The 24,108-nt window shown below is 34.7% G+C and overlaps 1 protein-coding gene across 13 annotated transcripts in view; it reads right to left on the reverse strand.

Moving 5' to 3' along the window:
- ANKS1B (ankyrin repeat and sterile alpha motif domain containing 1B) overlaps positions 1 to 24,108 on the reverse strand; it is a 312,127-nt gene that overhangs the window by 83,298 nt on the left and 204,721 nt on the right. The window lies entirely within an intron of this gene.

Below are 24,108 nucleotides of genomic sequence, written 5' to 3' on the forward strand. Positions count from 1 at the left end.
TTCATATTATATCTTTATTGCCAGTGATTCTAATGCTAGTGAAGGAGAGAAATAGTGTTGCCTTCTCTCTCTCTCTCTCTCTCTCTCTCTCTCTCTCTCTCTCTCAGACATTTTTGTAATATAAATCCATTTACCATTATCTTAGCATCTTGTTCTTTATAAATACTCTGTATACATGCAAGAAATTTCAAACCACAGTTCATCTTCTTGATAGTAGTAAATATAAAGTGCCATTCTAAATTATCAAAGGCTTTCTCTGTGTTAAGAAAAATCATAGTTGCTTTCTTACTTTTCTGATTTATATTGTCAGTGGCATTCAGAATATATCTGATATCATCCCTCATGTATCTCTTAAAGACAAATCTAGTCTCTGATTTACAAAGAGGGGAATTATCCAACTCATCCTACATTGTACAGACCTATTTCTCTACTGAATATAGACTACAAACTTTTTGCAGCAAAGAAACTAAATTGAACATATATATTCATATAATAACTTTGAAAAGTATCAGAACTGTAGTCAAGGCTTTCAGGAGCCACAAATAGGCAGATGGCACAAACTTGGGAGAGCTAAATGACATAATAGAAGATAGAATTAGCTTGATCTTGACAAATTATAAAAACACTTAAAATGTAAAATTTTTAAAAAATATATAAAAGATTACATTTCAAAAGCACAATTATAGGATGGGGTAGAGCTGGAGAACTTAAGTTTCCAGTAATATATGTGAAAAGTCTTTAGGTACCTTACTCAATCACAAACTGAATATAAGCCAACAGTCCAATATAGATAATCTTAAACAGATGTTACAGAATTTCTAGTTCTGCTCAATTGTGCATTAGGCCATATTTGGAATATTTAGTCCCATTTTAGGAACCGCATTTTAAGAAGAACACTGACAAATGGGAGTATGCTTGGAGAATAACAATAAGAATGGTGAGGGGAAATAAATTGTACAAGTGACTGGATAAAAGAGAATATCCTAGAGAAAATTAAGAGATATGAGAGAGGTCTCCAAATATCTATAAAGTTATGCAGAAGAGTGGTTGTTGCTGTTCTATTTAAATTTATTATACCACCAACTACCAACATATCACTGACTCATTATAAAAAGAATAGAATTCTTCCCTGATATTCTTTCTTACATTGTATCTTGCATTGCACTTTCTTCACTGAGCAAAGCTAGATAACAGGATCAGCAATGGGCTCTGCTAAGGTCCAAGAATATTTAAAAGCATGCAACATGTGAATGCCCACTGATGTAAACTTTCCTTTCTAGACCTAGCCCAAATTCAGAAGTTATATTTCACTTTGAAACCCACAAAGCTATATAAAAATTACAAAACTGCATTATTAAGTTGACTCTCAATTCACAAGTAACTGCCTTCCTTGTATTTCTACTATACAACTTTCCTTTCTGTAATTAAAGAGTTGGTCCATGTTGCTCTTGCTTGGATATGCTCTCACTTGGCATTTTAAATTAACCTACTTCTTTGCAGTGTTTAAACCATAAAATAAATCCAATTGAATCTTAGATCCAGTGTTTTTGAAGCTGAAAAGATGTGCTAACCCGAACCCTTAAAATTTTAGCCAATCAATGTAGCTGGGAGCAGGTGCTTTGCTCTCACTTTGATTGCCGAAAAAAATGCCCTATTTTGTTGCTAAACTGCAACAAAGTAAGATATTATGGAAGCAGTTCAAAAACATGGTCCTGCTTAAGGATAATAAGGAAGCCTTTCTCTAAGACTGCAGAGCATATAACTAATCCTTTAATTTCAGCTACAGAAAATGCTAAGATAAAGAGTATAAACCAGAAATTTGTTTTCTAAAAACATTATTTAATTAGTGAACATTATAGATAAGATATTAAACATGAATGAGGAAAGCAAACGTATTTCACCTACAATATTTGTAAGGCAGAACCCAATATTTTTTATAATAAATAGTCACCAAATCCAATGTTCCAGTAAAAGATCAATCACATTTTTGATGCAGGCTGTATCCAATTAAAATTAACAGCAGCGCAATTGCTATTTGAAATACGTGTACCTTGAAGCCACATGGTAAACCAATTGGCTGCTACAGATCACCTTGTGTGACAGCAGAGTAATAACTGCTGGCTCTGCATAATGAATAGGTTTGTACCAACAGTTTATCGCATTGGATTACTTCCCATATAATTGATACCTTCGTTACAAGGAGGAAAGTCTTCACTAATTTTTGAGGGCAGTGTTCTAAAAAAAATTACAACTCTTTATACCATTTATACCATAAATCAGTGTTTCTCAACCATGGCAGCTTGCTGGCTGGGGAATCCTGGGAGTTGAAGTCCACACATCTTAAAGTTGCCAAGGTTGAGAAACACTGTCATAAATACTGAATAACTACATATAGTAATTGCATCAAGTTCTGCAGTGCTTTCAGAGTTAAAAACATATGATCATGCAACTTCTACTGCTTTCCATTTATTGGGGAAGAAAGAAAGATCAAGTGCAATCTATTCAAGTTTGGTGAACACTCCAAGGTTTCGTTTTTCATAGGGTTATGTGGGATCTTTATAGGGCAGTAGTAGGTTGCAGTCACAAGCAATACCTCAGTCAGTAGCTCTGTCACTCATGATTTCAAGATGAGCCCTCTTTCTGTGAAGCAGAACAGGATGGAGCAGAAGTAGGAGCGTTTGCTGCTACTACTGTTGTTGATTCTAGAGAGTGGAAGCCACCTTCAAAATGTGAAAGCAATCACCCTATTTCCAAGGTTGATACTGAGGACAGAATTCGTGCAATGGACTAAGTGCCACAGGATGGACCATATTCTTTGGTTGTTTAGCATGAATTGCTCCTTTGCATTACTTATATATCAGTAATTTAATGTTATAATATAACATATGGATGTATATGGCTAGTTTTTATTAGTATATCTGAGAGTTATGCTCTTGTAGATATCTTTTTTTCTTTTCTCCCTCTCTTTCCTCTTCCTCCCCCCTCCTTTTTTTTTTTTTTTTATTTGAAATGTCAAAAGGGGGTCTCTAGGGACACATGACTTCTGAAAATCATTGTGCTGGTTAATGACCACAATAAAGTTCTACCTTCCTTCCTTCCCTCCCTCCCTCCCTGAAAATCACTACAGGAATGACAGCAGATGAACAAAGCATCTTCCTATACTGAAACCTCTTTTATATAGAAGAAGAGAAGGACAAAATGAATATTTTCATGGCTATTTTTCTATACTATATACATATCACGGAAACAACGCAAATACATAATAAATTATTTGGACACACAGACATACCAAAATACACACACACAAGTTTCAAGTCTATAGAGCTTTTATGCTAGTCTTCTTCTTATCCCTTTGTGAGTACACTTAAGTATTATCTGGAGCAATAACTCTTGGTTATTTGAGAACCATGGTGTGAGAAATTATTGATATGTGTATATATGTTGCCAAACTGAGAAGATGTGATATTACATTTGGAAATGAAAGGGGGATCTACCCCTCCACTGAACATTATAGTTTGTCATAAAGTTATGGTCCAAACTTATAAGATCTCATAAAGTTTGGTGTAGTGGTTAAAGGGCTGGACTAAAATCAGGGAGACCATGAAATTCTAATCCTTCCTTCAGCATGGAATCCGGCTGGGGGACATTGTCAGGCCCAGCCCAAGAGCAGCAGGGAAACAATCCAGCCAAGTTCAGTTCTTTATTGATTACACCATATAGACAGAATCTTGCCAGACTACATCTGTATTATGCTAACCTGATAGATGCATGCTGGGAGAATCTAGGGAGTGGCTATCTTAAGTCTCTTCTTCCCAAGTTGCTACTCTGGACTGTGTTGCCTCTTGCCCCCCCCCCCCCCCCCGGCCTTTCCTTCCTGGAATACGCTCCTTCCTTCCTGAGAACCTAGATCTCTACTGCATTCCATCACACCACCTCCCCTTTCATAGACACATTCCATCACAGACATCGAGCTTGTATCCTGTGATTGATCTGCATTTGTAAATTAACACCTGGAAGATGGGCTGCTTAGACAAGCTACAGTAGCTTTTCCTCTTCACTCTTGAGAGCTGTAAAGATGACAAACTTCCAGCTCTAACCCCAATTAGATAATTATTTCCTTCTTTTGTCGTAGCAGGTGCCCAATGCCTGCTAGACACTTGATCCTCATTAATATCTAGCCTTTCCTTACTGATGCCTAAACTAGGCAACTCTGGGGGTGGAGGGGGAGAGAATGGTTGTAGGGCTATAAAAGGTGCCCAATGAAAGCAACGCCTTTGTGAGTTGAATTCCGGAGTCCATCCCTGCCACTTGGGATCACAGGGGCAATTGGTGAAAGACCTCTGGTGCTGTAAGTAATTAATGGGGACAATTTAAATAAAAATGATCCTTTTAAAAAAAATTTTAAATTTTTGATTACAAAAAAAAAGGAAAAAAATACATAAAAGCGATTTAACAAAAAAGTGAAAAAATTGTTATAGCATTATAACAATAAACAAAAAAATAAAAATAAAAATGATCATGTTTGTCTCAGTCCTGATACCTCCTTTAATATCCACCTGCTTCAATATCTTTCCTGCAAATTCTAAATTAGCTGGCAACAGAAGAATTCCAGAAAACAGCTGGTCACTTCTCTCAGCCCAACCCACCTCACAGGGTTGTGGTTGAAGGAGAAACAGGAGGAGAGAGCATTATGTACATTGCCTTGAATTGCACAAAGTAAAGGTAGGATATAAACCTAGTAAATAAGTAAATAACTGCAGTTAGAGGGAAGAATGTCAGAGAGAGAAAACAAAGCCTCTCTCACAAACTACAGTCTCAATCTTCAGAATAACTATTCTATTGTTGATTATTTTGTAAAAAAACAAACAAACAAAATGATCTTGTTATTTAAAAAGTAAACACATCTATATTGATCCCTGGGCAATTAGGAGCTTTAGCACTAATTTTTCTGTATGAAGAACAAAGACAGAGGCTTTGGCAGAACCACTGACTGGTTGCATCACTCTGCCTTCAGTTCCTTATGGGAGCATCTGAGGTTCACAAGCAGGAAGGACTCCTTCAAGGCTCTTAAGCTATTCACATTTTAAGAGCTAACTTGCTTGGGACAAATGTCGGTTGCCTTGCAAGAAGAACCTTTACGTTCAGTACATGTTTGGTAATTTAAAAGTTATTTATTAAAAAATGTATACGGAACCTGGCCTTTTTTCCAGTTTGGCCTTATGGTACAGCTCCTTTTCTCTACTGCATGTAACACATATATGACCAGATAGTTTCATCTGTCATGTTCAATGGTCCTTAGTTAATTGCCTAGTGAATATAAGCATTAGAATATTTCAGTGCAATGTCACATTATTTACTAGAACATTTTAGATCACTTATTTTTATTTCAAATCAAGAAACAAGATTTGTTTACCTTAGATGAAAGAAAAACAAGAAGAGGCATTATAGAAGTTGTTAAATATATAAACAATAGCCATTAGAAAGGAGATGAACATTTTTTAAATAGGGATTACAATGTAACACTATTCTTTTCCTAGTGCATCAGATCCCCTTTCCATTGTTTTTAAAAAATCCTACCTTTTTCCCAGTGTTTCACTGCTTTCAATAAGTTCCTATAATAATGTTCAGTGAATGATAATCTCTTCAGATGCAAAGTTTAATTAACTGAGCTCTTTTTAAAATGTTCCTGAATAATGAATTGAATATACAATGCAGCTGTGGTACAGACTGAAATTGAAGGAAGGGCTCTAAAAGTAGAAAGTATAATTCAAAATTGATAAAACTTCAAAATGAAAACAATGTTTCAATCTGTTAATTAACTAGCTAATTCCAATGCTTATTAAGAATGAAACACTAACAGCAAAACTAAATAATATGAATAAATCTGTGCTGGAGGATCAAAAGTTAGCTAAAGAGGTAGCATTTGTGAAATGATGTTTAAATCCTTTTCCATTTTTCTGTCCTAAATTAAGGTTTCAAACTTGCTACTAGCAAATTCACACCTGTTTGTATTTAATTATCATACAACTATAGGTAGTCCTCAGTTAACGATGGCAACTGGGACCGGAATTTCTGTTGCTAAGCGCCACAATTGTAAAGCATGTGTCATGTGACCATGTTGCTTAATGACAGCAGTTTCAGCACTTCCCAGTTGCTGTTGTTAAGCAAATTCTATGCCGTTGTTAACCAAGGATGTCACGTGGTCACCATTTGTGACCTCCTGCTAGCTTCCCCATTGACTTTGCTTGTAGGAAGCTGGCAAAGGTTGCAAATGGTGACATTGTGACTGCAGGGACACTGCAATGGCTAGAACTTCGAGGACTGGTCATAAGTACCACTTGTTCAGTGCTGTCGCAAGTTCAAACAGTCGCCGAATGAATGGTTGTTAACCAAGGCCCACCTGTATAAAAACAGTTTAACAAAGAAAGCTATATTGTGGTGTGAAAATAAAATTGAAATATGTTTTAGAAATCAAATTTGTATATTTCCTTGGTAAAAGAAAGCATTTCCATATAAAATTTGCATGAATAAAAAATTACACAAAATAAATGGTGAACAGTTCTGAATCTCCATGGCAAGTCACAGCACTCTTAAAATTCTTTATAAAGAATTAATTATTATGTATAAAACTCATATATTATTTGTCCAGAAAATAAATAGATTACAATCCCATAAATAGGTTTCTCAAAAATATGATCCAAGAAAAAATGTGCATAGCTTTGTGTTTTAAGCATAAAGAAATAAATGTTCAGGATATCTTTTATTCCAGCATTTTCTTTTAAAGCAATTGAAGGTGTCGGTTTTGATCAAGCTTTAACAAAAACCATAGTATCACTGAATTTCTGTAAATCCTTTAAATAGTGAAGGGGGACAAGAAGAATATAATGAAAACTCTTACGTACTGTAATAACATTAGATATTGCTACTTCATCCCTCTTTAAGGCTAGGTCAATCTGTCTGCTTCAGAAGATTTTTAAAACTTCTTCTTGAACTTTTAGTGTCTCATTCATAAAAATCTAATTTCATCTGCTAGGAAGATACCAACTTCTTCCAATAATTATTGTTCATTTCTTCAAAGGCTATTTTAAGAGGATGCCAAGATTTATTTAAGTTCATCTTAAATCAATTATTACCATTCAATATGCTACTAAAAAGATCAAAGAGGAAGAGGTAATAACAATTAATCATAGAGTTTTTAACCTTCTGATTTATAGTGGAGCAACTAGACATACAGTATGATTGTATGTATGTATCAGAACATTTTGAATGCTTTGATGCAGAATATTAACTACTTTTTTTTTTTTTCAAGAAAATTTCTCACAGTCTCAGAGAAGTGTTATGGTAATCAAAATTGATCATTTTTTTCTGTTAATTGGTGGAGTTTCTGTATTTTTGGCACTTTTCTTTTAGGATTTTTCACATAGTAAGGTATGGGATTACAGATCATAAGGTATATTATGATTGGTTGACCCTATTTTCTCCAAAATAATTGTTCAGGACTGCAGACAGTTTGGAACCAGATTGACAATTTATGATGTCCATTCAACTATCAACATTTCTCAACTGTTCGAGATCCATGTCTATTTTCTAAAGTTATTCTTCTACCTCTTTTTAATCTTGGACAGGTAGTGCATTGTCTAAAATTACCAAACATAATATAAATTAATATAGTTGTATCTACCATATAGCAGGGAAGAGGCAAAAATAGCAGAGATGAGTTTTCTGAGTAATTTTCTCTATTTTTACCCACATTCTAAACTGGATAACCCAATATGAAGAGTCAAAATAATTTGTGTTTGTAAAAGAGATCTTACACTCAATCCTTTTTTTCCTTAAGCAGCAGTGATCTGTTCCAATGTCACTCATTTCAAATTCAATTTCTTCAAATGCACCTTATTGTTGATGGACATAATCCCAATTTAGGGATAATATCCATGTAATTCTATTCAAAATAAATCTCATTCAGCTCATTGGGACTTAGTTTTTAGGTGCACAGAACTGTAGCTAAAGTGCACATTATGTTTAGTAGGCATCATTTCCCTCCAAAATGGTAGGGAAGGGAATGAAAATTATCATGTGTTATATGAACCTTTTATTAATATAACACTTTTAACAGCAGACAAAATTATCTGCAACTGCATAGGGCTTTGCCCTTAAAAGTACCTATTTTTTTTTAAATAAATAAAATAAAAAATGGCTTCTTTATTGTGGTCTGAGCCAAAGTAGTTCAGAGGGATCCAAGAGGCAATTCAGGGCAATAGTTTTAATTTTAATAAGTTTTAAATAAATGAGAATAAGTTGAGAATTCAGGATGGGGTGGGGGGGAAGTAAGGAGAGGGAATAGCTGTCCAGAGCAGGAAAACAAAAACCTAAAAAATAAGAAGAAAAACGTTATTAAACAAAAGTATTTCACTTCTAAATTAAGTTTAATGTGATAATTTCTATATTCTTCACCATACTATTTTGGTATGATGATATCCCTAATATTTATATGGGGTGTTGAACAGGGTTTCCCTGTCAAGGCTAATTTCAACAAGTAAGCAATTTTTCTTTTTCTTTTTAATGACTTTATTATTTATGGAAAGGTATTGTAGATGAACTGGAAAGTATAATGCTTGAAGTACTGTTTCATATTTAAATATGAAAACAGGAATATTTAGTTATTGTAACTGATTCACACAAATGAGTTGCAGACATCAAGGGACACGTCTTTAAACGTTAATGTATATTTCCCATTAATATGGGCTACATAAATATCTCCTGATTAGAATGGCAATATTCTTATTGCCTATTGAGCACAGAAGCATTTTATAAAACACATAACTTGCTTAAATTTAGTGCAAAAGCTTTGCATTGACTTCAAATTCTGTTAAGGTAAAGAAATGACTAGGATAGATACACAGATGGCAAGATCTTCTACAATAACATCACATATCAAAAGAATATTATAGAATAGTTTTAAATCAAAGATTGTCATCTATAGAGCTTAAAATAGATAGGAATATACTCTACATGAAATAACTTTTCCTGCTTGTATCCCACAACTGAGTATGGAAGAATGTTTACTTATTATCTCCTACGTTAAGAGTCTCTTTGTATACAAAATTTTCGTATCAAGTTTTGTCCTGAATGTAAATTTTGAATGTGTTGTAACTATTTTATATGGAGAAACATTTGAGGGCCACTTACAGTTTGAAATGCATGATGAATAAAACTGTTATGTGGCTTGTTGATTTGTTTAATGGACTATTTTTCCAAACTCAAAAGACAACCATTTGCAGAAGTTTTCGCAATATATGTCTTGAGTATTATGCAGTTTTTGAAGCTACTGGATGTAGCCTATAGGTCATTGCTATTTTTTATGAGAAGATGATCACAGTATATGCTAAAATCTCAGAACAAAAATTAAAGAGCAGTTTCCTGTTCTAGACTACATCTACATTCTTTCGTTCAATAATGGTGGTCATTTTAAAATTAGTTACAGAAAGTCCTAGAAGCTGATTTTTAATACTATTATGTCAGATTTATCAATATTCTTCTTCTCACATAATGTAAATTAAATGTAGGCAAGTACAAAGTATCAATTGGATGGTTAAACTGCAATAGCATTGCTAGGGATAGTCCATTTTTATATTCAGTGTTGGTGTAAAGCACCTTCATGTCCATGTTTGCTAGAATGATGATATGCTCTGGGAGGTTTCTAATGGATTATTGTATTCCTGGAAGTTAGTGGTAACCTATAATATTGTTGGAATATGGTCTGAAAATTGAGTTCATATAAGTAGACATTCCGACTATAATAGTACCAATACTAAAACTGTGTCTTGGATTGTCTGGTCTCCTGATTTATTTCTTAATAGCAGATTAAATGTTCCTGCTCAGGTTGCCTGGAGACATCTGTGCAGAGTTGGTCTTGCATACCTGCAAGTCATTTTCAGCATCTCGGGAACAACAACAGTGGTTTCTACTATTTTTTGCTGAAGCTGAGATCAGCTTCCATCCCCACAAAGTCTAACTCATGTTATTTTGCGTTTTCTTTCCCAGGACTGGGGCTGGGTCAGCTAGCACAAGTGGGTCTAATTTCTTCTTCATGCTGTTTTTCTTGGCTGGTTTATGGGCTGAACTGGGGAAGGCACAAACAGCCAACGCCTCTGTAGTTCCTGCTGTAACTATTCCCTGGTTCTGATGTATTGACTTATATCTGTACTAGCTGTGAAGCGATGAAACTCCAGGAGGCCCCAGTTAAGTCTTCATAGTGATACTAAAGATTTTCCTTTCAGATTCCTTTAACTTGCACATGACAATATTACAAAGGACTTGTTTCCACTTTAAATATTCCATATTTTGTAATAACTTCAAATCTTCATTAGGTGTTAACAAGGTATAAGAAAATGATTATTTCCTGTTTCCCTTTGTAAAACTTATTGAGCATAGCCGGTGTTAAAAAATGACTGTTTTAGGGAACATGTAGTTCCTTTCTGTTCTAGCTACATGTTTCTTGCTTAAATTGTGTTATGTCATTTGAGTAGGAATCCAGTTCAGATCTGTCTGCCTGCCTGCCTGCCTGCCTGCCTGCCTACCTATGCATTTTTCTCAATGCAAGATTATTGCACTGTGTTTAATTGAAAGAAAGAAGATACTGAATTTAAGATTTTCCCATCCTGGAAGATTAGACAGAAAAAGAAGCGTGCTTCCATTAACATATTCTTATTGAATCTAACATCATCTTTCCTTTTTAAAGATAAGTTAACTGAGAAAAAGAAAAACCTTTTTGTATATAAATACAATAATATGGAAATCTGCTGGCACTTAGGTATCTTTGATTTAGAGAAGCTGAGTGATTTATAACTGTCACGTTTTTCAGTGAAAGCTTGGATTTGCTAATATTTCATTTCATATCACTTTTCAAAATTTTCCCTCAACAGAATAGACTAGGTAAGAATCGTCCAGTGAAACAGTTCAATCCAGTGAGGTATAAATGTTGCAGAATTTCATAATGTGCACAACACGTGTAAAACTGCTATTGAGAGATTGGACAGCTGTTCCTTGCTGTTCGAGTGCAATAATAAGGTTCAGAATAATTATTTGGGAATTCATTACAACAGGAAATAGCCTCCAAAGTGTTTCCTTCTTTTGCTGTATTAGGTTAGCTATAGGTAGATTATAAAAATCCTTTTGCTTTTGAACTTTTGCTAACCAGCTCATGTTAGCTGTTCCTCATGAGCCACGGCTAGCAAAATAATTCTAATTATTCATCCTTATCAATACATGAGATATTTTCTTCTGAAACAAATCATATAAGCCATGATTTCTGCTTGATTCTCTTTCTTGATGCTACATAGACTGAATTTCTTTCTAGTCCTATCGGTGTGATTCTGATCTAATTTTGTTTTTCTGGAAATCCTGCTGAGGGATCAGCTGGTGAGTAGGCTGGTGAGAGAAGAAGCCAACGCCAATGGCAGCATGTAGGTCTGCCAAGGCTTGCAATCGGAATAGGTGTCATTTTCTCATAACATTGCTTGCCTAATATTCCTGATATACTGAAGGGATTTTTATATCCAGTTCCTGGTAAAAACAAAAGAAAAGAACAAACTATGGCAAAATTTCAAAGAAAGAAAAAGAACTAAGGCTATAAATATGTCATGAATATATTGGAAATAGTTACGTAGTATCAGAATGTTATGTGATTTCCAGCTGGCTCTAAATCATACATTTTTTATATAATAAAACAAGTTACAATTTCCCATTGTAATCTGTTAACAGCTCAACTTTATGAACTTTCATTGACGCTGTGTGATATTTTTTCTAAAAATAAATACTTTCTAGCAAAAATATTGGAAGCCACAGGGTAAAGGCTCAGAGTACATGAACATCAATGAAAAACTGTCATGCCACATTTGTCTAGATCTAGGATTGCAATTAATTCATCAACAATTATTAGACATATTTGAGGTTTTTCAGGGAAATACATAGGTTAAACTTATTGTCAGAAATATAATGTTCAAAATCAGACTTCTTGGTTCATATGATACAGTTATTATTTTTTATTATTTATTTAAATGTATTGGCTGCCCAATTCCAGTGGACTCTAGGTGGCGTACAAAACTAGGGAAAACACAAAAACCACTAAAAACGTGCTATAATGAACCTTTTGGATAGAAGTAATTTAACATATTAATTTAGGGCTTTTATAGATGCTCATATTATTTTGAATTATATGCCAATAATTTGGAAACTAAGACACAGACAATGAGAATGGATTTAATCATGCTATTATGATTATTTTAAAAAATAACGCTGAAACCACATCCTTTTTCCATCAATTATACAATGGTCTGAAGAACTTACCACTCTTTCTGTATATGAATATATTTTATTGTTGGAAGTTCCAAGTAGAGAATTATATAGAAATTTGGGCTGTATACATTAAGTTACATGTTTAGTTTTCTTTTTGATTCCTATTATTAAATAAACCAACTTAATAAATAAATAAATAAATAAATAAATAAATAATCTTTATTTATTTATTATAACAAGAAATGAATATCTAGGTAAGATTAGGCCTTCCCACAACAGTTATTTGTGAAGGGGGGAAAAAACTAGCAAAAAGATCTACAGGCAGAACCACACTGCCTAACCTGGACTATAAATTAATAATGTACTCTGGGGGAAAAAAATTATTTGTATAATGATGCAATTGATTATTTTGAGTATGATTTAACTCTCATGGGTAGCATGAGATTTGGAATCAGAATAGTGCATTTAAATTGTTCGTATAATTTTATTTCCCTTCTATTTTAAAAGTTTGAAACAAGTGATCCTTTTTCATCTTACCTTTAGAAACGCTCTAATGTAGTTGGCGCTATGTTCACACTTCTGAATATATGGCTTGATTTGCTATAAGTTATTTGATTGCTTTGTTTTAAATCCCAACTTATTTTAACATGGTGTCATCTTATTCCCTATCCCCTGTATCTGGCATTTTGTAATTATGAGCAAATCAGTTGGGATTCCATATATGGATCATTATGGGCTGCACAATCAAATAACTTGGTGGGAATCTCAATCTTACATTTGTGTGTTTCCAAAAGAACTAACTCTATTTGTAGCAAATCATTTGAAGTATGCTAGCCTAGCCTCAATAAGCTTAATTAATTAATTTCAATATGATTTAATTTTAAGATTTTACAATATACTTTAATCCCCCACTAAAAAAAAAAAAAATGAAGGCTTTCCTCATTTGAAATATAACTAAAGCAGGAACGTATAAAAACTACAAACATCTTTACTGTAAAAATCCAGCACACAGTGTACATGTTTTGAATACAAAGCACTTTCTTGTAGAAATAATTCTTAAGCTTTGTGATTTTTTTATTTCCAGCATTTCAGCAAAGAAAGGCATTTATTAAGACATTAAAGAAGGTTACTGTTTTAACAAAGAAACATAGTAACACTCTTCAATATCTTAATAAATAGTTATGTGCTTTGATAATCCTGCCACTTGGTATTTTAAAATTATTTTATTTCTTATGTTTTTATTTATGTCTCTTGTTTTTCTTAACAACCTTCATTTTTTTTCACTTCGGATCTTCTCAGGTATCTCAAATGATCTAACCCAGACTCCACCTTCCTAAGTGCCAAGAACTGTTGAAATATGGCCACCCAAGCTGCAGCTTTTTTTCTGAGCAGCACTTCTCTCCTCTCCCCCACCCTCACTAGCAAATGACCAAGTGAAAGGACTTATTTTTCAATTGCAATTATTACGAACCTTTCTGAAAGAAAATGCTGTTTAATAAAATGCTATTATTTGTGGTTTGTTCATTAAAAGGTAAGAACTGTGTTAGATCAGATCAAAGTCCACCTACTCTAGCATTCTGTTTTCACAATGGCCAACTACTGTAGATGTTTATGGGACTGATCCCACACAAGCAGCACATAATGCTTACAGCCTGCAACAAGGGCTTACTTCTGATAAAAATAAGACAGCAATGCCATTTGCAAAAAGAAGCAAGGAAATTAAACTGTGGTTTAATGGGGGGGGGGGGGTGGAATTCCTGCTTAGAGCTTGAATGATCCCATTGACATAAAAGTTAAATAAAAGGGGTGGGGGCAAGGATACAGCATTGCTTAACATCCTTCTGTCTAGGAATAGAGGATACAAGAATGCCACTGGCATTCTATTTAATTTGAGTTGAAGCATCCTTAGAAAATAAGCCACAGTAAGCACTGATTGATGGAAGTAACAGCTAATTTCTGCATAACTGCTCACAGGAGATTATATCAAAGACCACTTTCAGATCAATGAAGGAAACATAAAGGATCTCAGGAGGATAGCTAGAATATGTTAAGCCAAACATTGGAGTATATTACCTTTGTGGGCAATGTATGGTTATTTTAATAGTTTAAGGTTACCATCCCTTTGTCATCTGTTTTTTGTTCTGCAATGTATTGTTTCCTTTTTTGGCCTTTGACCATAAATTAATAATAAAATAAAAGTAAAGTAAAGCAACAGATAAGCACAATGGAAATATCATGTTCATGGACCTCAGAAACTGGTAATTAGAGCCTTATTAACTTGGATAACTGGAGATAATATATAAATAACTTTTGTAAATAATAGCTATTTACAGCCTTTTCCCATATGAATCAGACAGATCTCCTTTTAAATCAATTCAAATTACTGGCATTACACATAATGTGATTGCAAATTCCACAGATTAACGACGTGCACTATAGAGATAATATTTACTTTTATATTATCTGCTCTAAATCTTTCAGATTCAACTTCATGAGTTGACCCCAGCTTCTAATATTATGGAAAGTATTATGGGAGGAAGAGACAAAGTCTTCTATATTCATATCTTTACAGCATGCATAAATCCATAAATTTCTTCATGTTCCCCATTCCTTGTCTGTCTGCTAAGCTATAGGTTACCTTTCCACATATGACAAGTGTCTTAACCTATACATCATTATTGTTGCTTAAAGCACCTTTTCATGCTTTTTAATGTGCAGAGTTGAGAATTATACCTGGTATTTCTGATACAGTCATAATCTATATGTATATTGAATAATGTATGTATATTAATTACTTGACAAATGATCTTTATGTGTTTTTCCCTACTGCCAATGTATGTTAAAACCAGGCACTTCGTCCCTCTTAATTTGGATTGGAGGTTCTTAAGTTTGCACAGACATACACACATATACAGGTGTCATCTCCAGTATGTGATATAATGGCCCTTTGGTCTTTTTAACTGGTAATGTCCCATTTATTTATGCCCAATTACACTTGGCATACTAAGAAACATTTTCATCCTTGTGCTTGCCAGCTTCTTTTTGTTTTCCTCTATTGTTCAGTTTAAAACCTGCTTGATACTTTTTTTCATGTTAAATGCCAGAAGTCTGGTTTTATTCTAGAAAATTATCAAGGAAGCTTCCAATGAAAAATTATACGTTATCAATTTTTCCCTTTAAAAACCTACTGGTTTAAATTTCTTTTTTAAATATGAATAAGACAATGCTGATTGTATTCCTATCTGGAGGGAGACCACGCCAAACATGAATACTGTGTAATAACTAGAACTCTTTTTCAAATGTAAGAAGAGTTGTTTAAAGAAAGCAGGGGAAATACAGCATAGTGATAATAGGGTATTATATTCCTTTGTGAGACAAAGACAGATGTTTCATCATTAAAACATAAATTTGTCTCTAAGACTGGATTGGACAGATGTATAGTAATTCTCTGATTCTCTGTCTGTTCCAGGATTCAGTCATGAAGTAATATTGTCCTGCTGTGTCTATCAGATATTCTCAGAGCAGTAAAGTGTGTTTGTATGTGTGCGTGGATTGATGGGGAGATTACTAAATATCAACTCTCTTTTCTAAATTCTATTGAACAAAAGTAAGATGTTACTGAAGAAGAGTTATATTACACAAATATGATTTAATGTTTAATGTTAAATGGGTCAGAGAAAAGGAAACACTTTTTAGAGCGATAAAGTCAACTCTTCATCTGGATCCTTTTTTTCTTTTTATCCTTAGTTTCTGTATTATTTTTTGTTTTTTTTTATACTTCGCTAATATAAAAACATTATCTTTTACTTATGTTTCTTTCAAAGAGGACTGCTACATTACACTCTGTACATTTTGTTAGTAATCCCACTGTTAATATAGTTCAAGAAGTAATTTGCAAAGTAGTAGAAATCTGTCCTAATCTTTTAAAATTGCTGAAGTAAATCACAGAGGATGAGATCATTAGTTATATGTAGAATCTCCTAGGAAAAATTAGCTATTCAAATATCTAAAAATATTAGATTAATTTGGCTTCCAGGAATCTTTAATGTGACTGGTACAAAACATATTAGTCAGGTTGCTGAGTGGGGCATCTAGCCATAGACCTATTATATCTTTGTTAAAACAACTGTACTCTAAAACAAGTTCAAGGTTTGGGTTATGACATACAAGGTCCTAAACAGCTTGGGGTCAGGATATCTGCCAGATCATCTTCACTATTATAGACCTGGTCAGTCACTGAGAGTGTTCAAGAATGTCCTAATGAGCCATTGAAAAACACCTGCAACTGCTCTTGGGTGGACTTTCTCTGTGGTAGGGCTTGCCTGCTGGAACGCTGTCATCATGACATTCAGAAGGTCCCTTCTATAACATCATTTAATGCCCTGTTGTAAACTCACCTTTTACTCAGCCCTTCTCAGGATGAATGATGGAAGAATGGCCCCCTTAATTTAATGAATGTGTGGTATTTGATATTGAACCCTATCATAATAAACTGTTTATTATGCATTTTATTGCTGGTAAACGGCTTCAGAATACTTTGGAATATGAAGTAGTATATAAATGTGTTAAAATAAATAATATTAACTATATTTAAATGCAAATGTAAATGAAATTAAATTTTTCTCTTGATGTTCCTCACTACTGTTTGGACTATAGCCCTATTATATTACCCAAAGGCCAAATGCAGTCCTAAGCTCAGGAAAAGCTGTGTACCCTATAAAAGAAGGAGCAGCAAATAAAAAGAAATTACCACAAATACATATAATGACATGTTCACACAAAACAGAATGGACTGTATAAACACCAATTTAGAGATAGCAGAAAAGTGATCAAATATGCTGGTCAGGCAGGAGCTGCTGGCTGCCAAAGCACAAAGCAAGCTATCAAAACAAATTAAGGTTCAGCTAAGTCAGAATTAAGATTGCAGGGAGAAATATCAACACCCTCAGATATGCAGACGATACCACCCTAATGGCAGAAAGTGAAGAAGAACTAAAGAGCCTCTTGATGAGGGTGAAAGAGGAGAGTGCAAAAACTGGCTTGAAACTCAACATTAAAAAAACTAAGATCATGGCATCTGGACCCATCAATTCCTGGCAAATAGATGGGGTGGAAATGGAAGCAGTAACACTTCATTTATTTGGGCTCCAAGATCACCGCAGACAGAGACTGCAGCCATGAAATTAAAAGACGCTTGCTCCTTGGGAGGAAAGCTATGGCAAACCTAGACAGCATATTAAAAAGCAGAGACATCACCTTGCCGACAAAGATCCGCATAATCAAAGCTATGGTTTTTCTAGTAGCAATGTATGGCTATGAGAGCTGGACCATAAAGAAGGCTGAGCGCCGAAAAATTGATGCCTTTGAACTGTGGTGCTGGAGAAGACTCTAAGAGTCCCTTGGACTGCTAGGAGGTCACACCAGTCAATCCTAAAGGAAATCAACCCTGACTGCTCATCGGAAGGATTGGTACTGAAGCTCAAGCTCAGATACTTTGGCCACCTAATGTGAAGAGAGGACTCTTTGGAAAAGACCCTGATGCTGGGAAAGATTGAAGGCAAAAGGAGAAGGGGACAGCGGAGGATGAGATGGTTATGTACCATCACTGAAGCAATGAACATGAAATTGAGCAAACTCCAGGAGGGAGTGAAAGACAGGAAGACCTGGCACGATATGGTTCATGGGGTCATGAAGAGTTGGACACAACTTAATGACTGAACAACAACAATTTAATGTGCAGCTCATATTTGTTCTTTTATACCAGTTAGTCTTTATCTTTGAAACTATGTTAATCAAGTTATTTTTATTTCTTGTGAAGTTTGCATGCCTCCCTCAAGCATTGTGTTTTTTAATATTACATTGAATGATCAAACAATCTCAGGATTTTCCCCCACAAAATATTAAAGAGGAATACATCCTCTACCTTCCTTCACTCTGAACCGTAACTTTCCTAAACACATTTTTTAATTTCAAAACTTATCATCTATAATGGGAAATGCAGTTCCACTGGAAGACTTTTCCTTCACCTGTTCTAATAGATCTTCTGTTCTGTGGACCAGAATTTCCAGTTGGAAGAAACCATCATAAATACCTACACCAGAAGTATTTGCAAATAACCCATGGTTGGCAGCAGGACGATGTGGCTTGGGCTGTGTGTGTGACACGGAGATCTGGGCTACTCTGAGCAGGCCATTTCCGTCAAGCTTACCATCCTAATAATCCTTAAATATTATGAACAAGTGTTTGAATTTTCACTTCACATTCTCCTTTTCTTCTGTCTTTTTAAAAGTATAAACATCATACATTAAAAAAAAACAAGTCAGTGGGTTTGGATAAGGCCTGAAATATGAACTGGGATGTGCATTTAGATACATTTTAACAGTTTAAATGATGCTTGATGTAACTGCTCTTTGAATGTCATGGACAGGTGGGCTATGAATCTCTCAAATAAAACAATTATTTAACCAATATTTAATTTAATCTTATTTTGAATCTTAGGTATAAAATAATTTTGTCAGTTGTAGGAAAAAGAGTATTGTGAAAACTTAAGTAGCCCCTGCCCTTTGGAACACTCTTCCCCCAGAAGTGAGGTTGGGTCCCTCCCTTTTAGACTTCAGAAAAAAACTGAAGACCTGGTTTTGTCATCACGCATGGGGTGGGGATGGGAATAGTCAGTTTTGGGATTGGCTGGTTCCCTAGTCTTACCTTTGACCAATAATATCTGGTCACAAGCTGAAATAATATCACCATCTCTTGGATTTTATTGTATTTAATAATTGTATTTTATATTTGTATTATTTATGTTTTTACTGGTTTTAAATTATTTTGTTGTGAACCACCCAGAGTCCCTCCTTGTGGGGGAGTTGGGCGGTGATATAAATTTGATATATAAATAAATATAAATAAATAAATATTTTACAGAAATGTGAGCATTAAAATGTTCTAAGACTCCAACTTATATCCACTTTGGTTTCAAGTTGTCATGAAATATAAGGAACAGAATGTAAATGCTATTGCTTTGTTTTGTTTTCATAAGTGTAGAGAACCCATAACGCAAGGATTAGGTATGTCACATCTCATTTAGTGCAGGAGATACCTGCCAGATAAAACCAACATATTTCATTTTGAGTTGAATATTTGAGAAGAATTTACACGCACACAGAAATGGAAGTCCATATGTAAATAGAAGTCTATGAATCTGCTGCCCTCACATACTGTATACAAAATCAGACTGACCAATTCAGCAGAACAGACAGCTACGTTTGTGTCAGACTGTAACTTTATGGTGAAACTATCTTCCAATTTGGAATATTATTTAAACGTAACTTCCATCACTTCACTGATACTCTGATTTTAATTAGCATTGCAGATATTTCACTGGAAATATAGGCATAACAAAGAGAAAGGGTGATTTCTTGGTAATGGCATCTGGAACACCCTACTGGAAGCTAGATTTGCTCTCTTCAATGTAGCCCTTCAGAATTTAGTGAAAACAGAAATTTCTGGAAAGGACCAATGAAATGTCACCATCTTTGTATTTTATTAGTTATTTTTCCATTTTTAAAATATTTTGCTTTTTACCTTGGATGTCTTATTATTATATTATTTGTTTTTACTGTATTCTATGTTATAGTATTTTACCTGCCAGAAGTCCTTGGAAATTATGGTCCTATATACTGTAGATTTAATAAATAAATGAAACGATCAAGAAGATGATGAACAGAATGAAAAACATCGCTCATTCCAGTAATCTGGTTGTTGCTGATCTCTGTTGAAGTTTAATGTGTTCTCCTGAGAAGTGAGTCATAAGTAATTCAAGGGAATCCATTACATGGATTGTTTTAAACAATGTTGAAGCATATTTACAGTTTCTCCCTTGAAACTAGTTTGTAATAGTCTCAAGAGGTTAAGAGTTGCAAAATTCCTACAACTGAAAACTCCCCAAACATGATTCACAAAGTAAGAATGTCCCACAGCAAATTTTCTGCTGTAGCTGCTGCTATGGCTCACAAAAAAATAAAATATTCTCTGTAGCTCTTCTTCAGCAACCATGCACACCACCTTTTTTCTGTGAAAGATCCCCATTTCTGCTGAGCAAGGTGTTCACAATTTTGCCTGACTTAAGAAAAAAGGCAAACAAACAGTGGCAACTGGGATAAATCATGAGAAAAGATGGATAATAGCAAACTATTTCTCTATTGTTTTTATAATCCTCCATTCAAGAAGACCAGGAAATTCTACCAAAACATATACTTTTGCACAACTCCTGGACAGAATTTCCCAAAAGAAGGAAGTTCATTGCCATTAAAGGGCCTGGGCATGTAAAGGAGTTGCTGTTTGTACATCAGGGTTCTCTGTCAATGCCACTGTTATCTCTGGATGGACAAGCACAATTGATGGAGCATGTCCAGGATTTGGAGGTCCTTCTGGACTCAGGAATCCTACTTGAATAACAAGTGGAGGCTGTGGCTAGAGGGTCATTTGCCCAAAGGTGGCTGGTGCTCAAATTGTGACCCTACCTGGTACAAGATCTAGCCTAACAACAATAACTGATGCCTTCATCTCCACCAGTTGAACTACTGCAATGCACTTTATATGGGACTGCCCTTAAAGACTACTCCAAAACTGCAACTGGTCCAGAATGTAACAACCTGTGTACTTACCAGCTCCTGACATTGGGAGCACCTAACACTGATTCTGCGAGTCTTGCACTGGCTGCCAATTTGTTACTGGGTAGAATTTAAGATACTGGTGTTGATGTATAAAGCCATTCTTGTCTTGGCACCTGGGTACCTGCAGAACCACCTGCTCCTACCAGAATTGGCCAACCTACCAAATCCTGCAGGGAGAAGCTCCTCATAGTCCCACATTTCTGGAATGTGAGGTGAGGAAGTAAGGTTAGAAGGTCCTACTTTTCTGACTTTCCTATGAAGAGGGAAAGTGCTGAAAATGGAATTATCTCAGAGGAAATTCTCTTTAGCACTGTACCATCTTTTACCTGTTTCTGGGGGTTTATGATGTTATTATACTGTGGATATAGCTACCAAGAGGTGTCAGATTGTGATAAGGAGATAGATAGATAGATAGATAGATAGATAGATAGATAGATAGATAGATAGATAGATAGATAGATAGATAGATAGATATGCTCAGAGGGATGGGAATTCAGAAATTGTAACCAAAGCGATGTCTTGCTTATTCAAATAAAAACAAAACCTTACTTGTGAGGAATGCTTGCAGAAATTTTGTGTGGCACACAATTTACCCTGCTACTCCACTTCAAACACTGTGTAATTCTTAAGTCTGAAAAAAAATCTGTATCAGAAAATAAGGTGCAATATAAACACAAAGATTTATTGCACCAATTTTTTCCCTTTAATGAAATAATCACCTTAGTAAGAATAACATTCATCTCAAAGAATCAGATGGAAATGTAGAAAGGCTTGTTTTATTCCTAATAGTACAGTATTTCTGTTAGCATTTAGGTAATTATAACTATTATCTTTAGCTTTGATTTCAGAACAATTCTAAGAAGAACAAATCTTTCACTAGTATTCTGCAAAGCAGAAGTTTAGTGGGAGGGCTACTTAAACTGTCAGAGCCAACAAGCTTCTAGATCTGAACTGAATAGTCATCAGAGGCATGAATTGTTTTTACATGTTTGGGGAGCAAAGCAATATTTATAGAATCCAGCATATCCTTTACCATTTTTCTTCTCAGTCATCCAATAATTTTATGTGATGGAACTGTAAATCTCCAAACAACTTTGTGCATTAAGTGAATTACTTTACTTTACTTTACTTTACTTTACTTTACTTTACTTTACTTTACTTTACTTTACTTTACTTTACTTTACTTTACTTTACTTTACTTTACTTTACTTTACTTTACTTTACTTTATACTTTACCTTACCTTACTTTATACTTTACTTTACTTTACCTTACCTTACCTTACATGAGATATGTTTCTTATGTACTCAATAATGTCTCTGTTCAATAAATTAAACACACTGTAGTTTCAAATGTTTCCAGATAGTAAATGCCATCATATTAGCACAATCCAAGCCAGTACAAACAAACAAAATAGTTCATTTGAACACAGCCAATTTTCTGTCACCACAGATTTGCCTCTTGATTGGAAATTCTGGGATTATCTATCTATCTATCTATCTATCTATCTATCTATCTATCTATCTATCTATCTATCTATCCATCCATCCATCCATCCATCCATCCATCCATCCAATTAGCAGGTTCTGCAGCCTGAAAAGGTTTGGAAACCACAATCACATTTTAATCTTGCTGAAATCTTCTGTTTCTCTATGTAACATGTAAATACAACAAGCTGGTATAACTACTTCCAGTTCATATATAAGTAACTCAAAAAGTCATGTATATGTATGTGTGTGTGTGTGTGAGAGAGAGAGAGAGAGAGAGACGGGGGGGGGGGAGAATGGTCAACGCTTAGATCAAGTGGGAACATTCCTTTGAAAACTGAGGCAGTAATTTTTACCAGAAGTTGTATTCATTTTAGCCAGAGAGTAAGCTAACAATATGTCCTACAACATTTATCTGTTCATTCATGGAAGAGATCATTTAGCTCAATGATTCTCCAGGGAGAAAATCTCTGTCTCAATCCTTGGTAGATTCGCGTAGGTCAAGAAAAAAATACAGCATGTAACCCGGGAGAGCAGCAATCATCAACTTTAATAGTAATAGGCTAGTTATCTAACTTAGGATAAAGCAGCTTCTTACATTTCTGTCAGGCTACACTTTTATTAACACATAACAGTCTGGCTTCACATAATGCTTTCTTAAAAAATAATGTTATTAAACTTTAACAACATTTGAATTAACATTTATCTGAAAAAACATTATTAGTTTGTAATATTGTATATAAACTAAGTAGCAATATAGCTAAAAAGTTGGCTTAACAAAATTTGTTAACTTCCTTAATGCATGTTTTATTTACTGTAGCTAATTACATTGGCTTACCATGCACATAAAAAAATTAGATTTTTGCTTGGGTCTCTTATAGATTAAAGCACAATTAGACGTGACACGGGAAATTTACAATTAGCCTGCAGCTTTTCTTTCTTTCTTTCTTTCTTTCTTTCTTTCTTTCTTTCTTTCTTTCTTTCTTTCTTTCTTTCTTTCTATTCTATTCTATTCTATTCTATTCTATTCTATTCTATTCTATTCTAACTAACAGCAACAGACTGATACTGTGGCTTCAGAGAGGGATATAACATTGTCCTTTGTTAAATCCTTTCCTGATGCCATCATTTAGTTTGCAAGGCACACCATAAAGGTATCCTGCAGGACATACAGCAGCTCTGAGGAGGCAACTAAATGGTTCTGATGTGATCTCACATGGTAAATTATTACTATGGTTGATCTCACAGTCAACCAGATGTTTAGACTGGATTTGGCATTTTTATCTACCTATCGAGTCCTTCCCAAGGACCTGGGATAGGCAGATGTTGTCATTTGATGGTGTTAAAGGTATCCTCACAGGATATTAGCTGTTCCAGATAAAACTGCCTTTTGCAATTGACTGATGGTGATTTTGTCAATGCCGATGGTTTTCAAGTGGTGCTTATTATTGTTATTTATATGAAGCCTGACTCCCAGAGATTCTGGGCAATTATACATCAAAGATCTCACTCACACAGTGCTTAACAGAGAAAATAATCTGGTTGTTTTTATGCCCTCCTTAGGCTGCTGCTTTTGGTGACAGGGGCTTCTATGAGCTGCTAAGTAACCTTGCTTTGAATGGACGCTGAGAAGAAGCTTCCCCTTTCCTAGACG

Source organism: Python bivittatus, unplaced genomic scaffold (genome assembly GCF_059951505.1).
Source record: "Python bivittatus isolate LINGU-HERP-01145 unplaced genomic scaffold, Pbiv_v1 ctg000330_np1212, whole genome shotgun sequence".
NCBI lineage: Eukaryota > Metazoa > Chordata > Lepidosauria > Squamata > Pythonidae > Python > Python bivittatus.